We start from the raw sequence: 6,683 nt of genomic DNA, 5'->3' as shown, positions 1-6,683 counted from the left end.
GTATTTACGCATATTTACTTAACCTTATTGATTTGACTTTTGCTATTGGTTGCGACTTTATAATAGTGTGGCGGGTAATTTATGCATGGCCTTTGCTAAAAATTCAGCAGGTTTTGTGTAGTTTGAGCGTCACTGATGAGTCTTATGTAGACGAAACGCGCGTCTGGCGTACTAAATTATAATCCTGGTACCTTTGATAACTATTGGTCCATTATGATTTTAGATAAGCACATTTTAAGATATTTGAAACTTAGACTTAAGATACATAATTTAGGTTGTACTTTGAAACAATTAAAAATTATATGTCTTACTTCAGGCAGATCACTAGTAGTACAGTCAAAATAATTCCACCAGACAAAGTAAGAGAACTAACTTTCCATACCAATTTCTCCTTCAAACACAAAATGTAACAAAGATAGGTAAAATATAACATAAAGGTTAATATTTAGATTAGGGGAAATATATTTGCCGATTCCTTTTCAATGAACAGAATTTTTAGAAGACTATCGAAGAGTTAAGATGTCACTTTTTAAGTTCGTAGTTTTATTTTTAGCTCCTTGTCTACTGAACTTCAAATAAGTTCTAACGAAATTAAATTAAAAAGGCATTCATTTATTAGTACATTTTGCACATTTCACGTGAAACATGAGGTAAAACCAAGAATTTGACAGTAAAAAGTTGCGTGAACAGTTTGAATACACTGTATGAAATGGTTGCGTATGAGCATATTTTTCATGCATAAAGTTTTCAGTTCTGCTTGCGGTTAAGTGACCCAAGATTTTAGATTTCATTTTTGTTTCACACATCAATCTGTATGTATAATATAATGATAAAATTTTATTCATGTATATGTTACTTTTAAACTGAACTATCATAAAATTATCATTAAAATGTACCTCCTATTTACTTGGGTTTTCTCTACAACATCTTAAAAATCACGCAGTTTGGGTTCATAATACTATCATGACTTGTCTTTAGTCTCCACTTTCAATTAGATACTTGTTTTCTGAAGGTTTTAAACAATATGTATGCTTGATTTGAGTTCTGCAAAACTATTATATCTAAAAGTGCTTCTGATGTTGTTAATTTGATAACGGCTTCAAATCAATTGTCCACTATACATTGTGTCGCGTCAACAGGGAAACAATAAGTTGATATATGAACCCAATAAGGTGTTCAATTTTAGTTACGAAAAAATTTTGAATTTTTTTTTTATACATGATGATAAAAACGAAATACATGTATATTGTGTTCGTACAGATATATATTTTATTCTCGTACCAGAGTTAGCTATCCCTGCCTGGTCTTGGTTTCTTTCATGTCTGTTATAGAGATATTTTACCAGTGATACAGCTGTTCTGTATTTTTTTCCTGTAAGTTCGTAATAAATATTTTATGTTGTTGGTTAGTAGATTGCCGTATAAATGAACATCTAATCACTTCCTTTTCACAAAATAGCATGAAATATCGCAGTTAAGGAGGCTCGCGGGTATAAGATTTTCAGAAAAAAATCAAACTTTTATTTTTCATTTCATATTTTATGTATTACCTTTAAAAGTAGTTGTTACTTTATCATATGATACAAAAATCATTCCAAAAAAACAATCCGTGTTGGCCCCAGCTGACTTTTAAAATGTCGATATCATTGAAAAAGCTCAAAATAATCTCCCTTTGGTGCAAAAATGCTATTTTTAGGCATTAAAATTGAAATGTCTTTTTTTAACTCATCGGTGACTTATATTTTGTCTATTGTTGTTTTCGAATAAGCTGGTTATTATCTAAATAATTGTAAAATTGAAGCGATTTCTGTAATAAAGTTCTTTTTTTTTTTCGAAATTACCGCTGTTTCTCCTATTAGGTAAACAGAAAAAAAGGACATTAACAAAAATGTATGCTTCTTTTAAAGCAGATTGTGAGTGTAAATGAACGGTGACCCCATTTTTTTATTTCATTTTTCTATTGAATATAAGATAAAGTTCATTTATAGAAAAATATAGCGAAATCCTATATTAAATAAAAAAGAATTATTTAGACCCGCGAGCCCCCTTAACAAAATGTACCGTCAATTTTAGCTTAAGAAAGTATATAACGCTACAGGGAGGTAATTATGTACAAACAGCTGCACGTTATAAAAATCACGTTCTATTGTTCAGAAAATATTAAGCTTTTCAGTGGTATCCAACGAATAATAATGAATCCACAGTATATATTTATACATATACATATATTCATAAGTATGAATCAATAACAATGAATTTTGAATATATTTCTGTTCGTATTCGTCTAAAATCGCTCTGCCTATCTAGAGTAAAAAATATTTTCTGAATGTCAATTAAACACCAACAAGATAATATGACTTGACTAGACATCTGTGATTAAACATACAAATGAATAAGTGATTTGTCAAAATTCTAAGCTTCAGTCTTCCAGGTAGTATTTATTTTTTTAAATCTTACCATTTATGCATTTATAATTATTCATCTCATCACAAAAATGCATTGCAATGTAAGACTTCCTACTCGATGTTAAACTTGCTACGTGATGAAACACTTCACATTGATGCACCAAATCTAAAACAAAATGACAACAGAAAATAAAACAACGATATTTCATTGTTTGAAAAATACCCAACATTAGTCATTTTTTTGCCATATGTCTTTACCATATATATCAAATATTCAAGTAGGGTTTAATCAAACTAAAACAAGCTACATATTTAGAAAACATGCACTACATTTATTTGTTATATAAGAGTACAAAGTGAAAAAGGATATCATTTTGCGTTTGAGACTGAGGAAAATCTCTTTTTGAATATTGATCGATTTATCTATATACTTTATACGTGCTAGTTTTGTTGGTAACGATGTATGTTTACTATTTGCAATGATTTTTTTTTCGTGTATTGTTTTGGTGTAAGGAAGCGGTTATCGAGTTTTTACCAGCCCAGTAGCTCTTAACTTCTGAACTGGCATAACACACATTTTAAATCAAGACATGTATCTCCTTCGTTCATTTTTCTGATTCCTTGTCCGGGTTGGTTATTCATTTTTTGTCCTTTTTGGTTACATCAGCTTTTCCAAGTATGCGATTGGTTTTATATGAGGAAGAGATATCAATTGGGTCGAAATAAGTACCGTTACTGAAATATATAACACAAAGTATATTTTTCAAATCACATTATACACATGATTTTATTCATTATTAAAATAAGAAAAATATTAAATCTATGGTCTTTTGGTAAATTCGAATATTGGTTATATAAGTTACATGTCCACATTTTATAAGTCAATATTTCCTGAGGTCAAATTCTTTCTTACGATGTTCATTCCATTTAACGTCTAACAACACATGAGACTTAAACAAAATATACTTACTATATACACTTTCGCTTATGTCACTTAGCCAATATTTTTGTCCAAAGTCCATGATATCAAGCACTTTTCTTACTACGCGTAAACTTGTAATGTTTAGTAAAGAATCAGGATAATATGCTGATCTGTCGTAATCCCAACCGCATTTGAAATCTTGCCAAGAATAGTTGTGTGGAATATTCAAACAACCAGTTTATTCCAGTCATCTGCAAACAAACATATTGTACCGGTAAGACAAGCAATATGTTTATTAGTCCGTCGGAAGGGACGATAAATGGCTGACCCGTGTTAAGAGAGAGCCATACCTTTTGCACGTTAAAGACACCCTTGTAGATTTCGAAAAAGATTAGGCTAATGCCGCTACAAGGCAGCACTCGCACCCGCAAAGTGGAAAGGGATTAATATAAGTTGCGAAAAATTCTTTCCCAATCCACTATAAATAAATATGTTTAAAACTAAAGTATTTATATTAAGATGATGGTTGAATGTGTATTAATCTACCGATGTGTAAATATGAAAGACGCCAACGAAATGAACATCTCCAAAAATATGCGTTATCATACGTCTTCGTAATGGTATGGCAGTGAACAATTATCAATAAATTCAGATTCAACCTTTTAATCGTTTATTACACGTGTGTAATTTGCTATTTTAGTTTCTTTTTAACTACCAAGAATATGTTTTTGATAATTTTTATTTGCACAATACTCTTGAAAGTCAGGACTGTTAAATAAGTCGCCAGTCTGATTGACAGTCTTAAAAGCCAGTTGATTTGTCATCGTACTTGCGATAAAGCTTATTGTGTGTGACGGATAGTAAGTTCTCGAAATAATAATCGAGATCTCACGGCAAAGAATCATCCAATCTCCTCCAAGTGTTTCCAATATTTAAATTGTATCTGTAGAAAATTTGTATATAATGAGCTATAGTTATCATTTAAATTGATTCCCTAATTCTGTTTGAATGATCTGACAAATACGATGTTATAAAGTTTGATCAAACAAGTACCCTGGCACTAAAATGGATAAAGTAGCAGATAGTAGAAAAACTTTACCTGTTTTTAGAATTATCCGATTATGAAGTAAGAATAAGTTTCTTTACATTTTGATTATGATACAAAAATTAAGAAATAATTGATGCAAGCTATACTTTATTGTAGTTTTAACATTGGTAGGCATTATATTCGTGATAATTTTTGCCCGAGCGATAGTGATGGCTAAAATAACACGAATATAATGCATACCCATGTTAAAACTACAATGAAGTATAGTTTGCATCGATTATTTCGATTCTAATCAGGCTAGTTAAGGTAATTTCTATGTCCAATAAGTATAAGTGTAAAAGCGTTTGTGTAGGCTCTTCCATGAACCTCCATTTTTTGTTTGTAAAGAAGCAAACGGCTGGCACTGTGATTTTTCAGAGGGAGGAGTTTGAACAGCCAGCAAGAACGGTTGTCGTATCGTCAATTTCGGAATGCAACACATTACAGTCATAATAAATGAATTAGTAACATCATGTGCACCATTTAAGAGTTTGGAAGTGTTTTTAAATTAAGGAAATATATTAAGTGCATGATAATTTGAGTTTGTTCACAAAGCGAAAGAAGCACGTCATATTAGAATCAGCGGATAGAGTACACGGTTTAACAAATTATATAGATATGAATATAGACTCTACCAGTGCATCGTCTGTGATACAATATTTTTCCAATCGAAACAGTTAAATTTTCAAATCAAAAGTGCAATGTTCGCAGTGCGTTTCAAATATTCGATTATATAGAAACGAGCATTTTACTTTTAGGAGGGGGAGGGGGTTAAGGTTTTTGGTATCTAAAACAAATATATTGATCCCCAATTTGATGAGGAAAAATATTCTGCTCAAGCAGATGTAAAAGAAATATTCAGAATGCTAATAACTCCTAAACCATTTAGTGTTAAAAATGAAAAAAAGTTACCTGATCGCGTCGAAAAAGTAAATAAATTGGTTCGCACGAAAAAGAAAATCTTACTAAGAAAAAAAAAACAAATACACACCCTGAGGTTAAATTGCTGGTCCTTAACTGTCGAGATTGAAGAAATGTCGTATTGCACGAGGTTCGGTGGTAGAATCTGTTCCATCAAATATTTTAACAATATGCAGTCAAACTTGATATTTCGTTTCCAATGATGAACAAAAAGATATGTTCCTTTTATGTAGCGTCATCAGACATTGGCGCCTTTTTTTTTATGACGTCACGATTTGAAATTCAGAAGAAAGCAAGAAAATCAAAAGTCTTGATAGAACTTTGACCAATGAAGAACTGGGATCTAATTACGCAAATGTCGTTTGAATATAAATAATCAACATGTCAGAAAAAGAATAAATCGGCTAAAAAATTAAATGTAGCATCTTGAAAAATTCTTTAATGATTTTTAAAGTTGTACAATCCTGTAGAATTTGAAAAAAAAAATTTAATTTTTATGATTACATTTTAAAGCTTGCACTACAAACATGAAATGTAAGAGATAATAGTATTTTATTTCAAGCTTGGCCATGTCTTCATAAAACTTGATTCTCTGTCGCAAATTGAGTTAACATAACTTATTAGATAAATTCCATTCTATTAAATGTTTGGCCTAGAAATATTATTAATGAAATTTTTTTTACACTACTTTTGGCAACTTAGCAATGTGACGTCGTTTGTAAACCCCCCTAACATAACACTCTACTAATTAACACTTTTAATACGTTTCTGACTAGTTTTAATATTGACAAAAAGAAGACTTAAAAAAAAATAAAAAATCGGAATTCCAAATGATGGCTTTCCTTTATAACAATTTGGTAGAATGTTGAATCCAAACTTCAAAATATATTTCAACGTTTCAAACGAATTGGATTAGAATACGAGTTATAACTTATTTTTACGTGTAAATTCTTTGCATTATTGTGACGTTGTCATAAGAAGCATGTACTGTCATGAATATTTAGATATACAACATTCCAGCAGTTCACAGATGAGGTTTCTTATTGAGCATGTTATTTATAAGTTGATCACTTACTGACATTAGTACAAAGTCCTCGATGAACTCTGTAACCGATATTTGCTCAACGTATAATGCTTAAAAAATATTAAATGATAAACATTGAAAATGAGTGAATAAACCATTTTGAAAAAAAAAATTGCACAATAAACGATTACAAATGTACCCAGAGACTAATTTTCTTTAATTTCTCTATTTTGTAGATTTGATCTGCCTTTTAATACGGTAATACAGCCATTTCATCAAATCTTTTACTTTAACAAGATAAAAATCTACCTCTTCAGATTAAGCT

At 30.5% G+C, this 6,683-nt stretch overlaps 1 long non-coding RNA gene across 1 annotated transcript; it reads right to left on the bottom strand.

Moving 5' to 3' along the window:
* Nucleotides 1-1,280: 1,280 nt before the first annotated feature.
* Nucleotides 1,281-3,564, bottom strand: LOC143062344 (uncharacterized). The gene is made up of 3 exons (XR_012974703.1): nucleotides 3,375-3,564; nucleotides 2,457-2,570; nucleotides 1,281-1,371 (listed from the first exon to the last, which is right to left on the bottom strand). It is a non-coding gene; the product is annotated as an uncharacterized LOC143062344 (long non-coding RNA).
* Between the last annotated feature and the right edge of the window lie 3,119 nt (nucleotides 3,565-6,683).

The sequence above is a fragment of the Mytilus galloprovincialis genome, chromosome 2, assembly GCF_965363235.1.
Source record: "Mytilus galloprovincialis chromosome 2, xbMytGall1.hap1.1, whole genome shotgun sequence".
In the NCBI taxonomy this organism is placed as follows: domain Eukaryota; kingdom Metazoa; phylum Mollusca; class Bivalvia; order Mytilida; family Mytilidae; genus Mytilus; species Mytilus galloprovincialis.
This window is presented reverse-complemented; position numbering and strand designations above follow the sequence as displayed.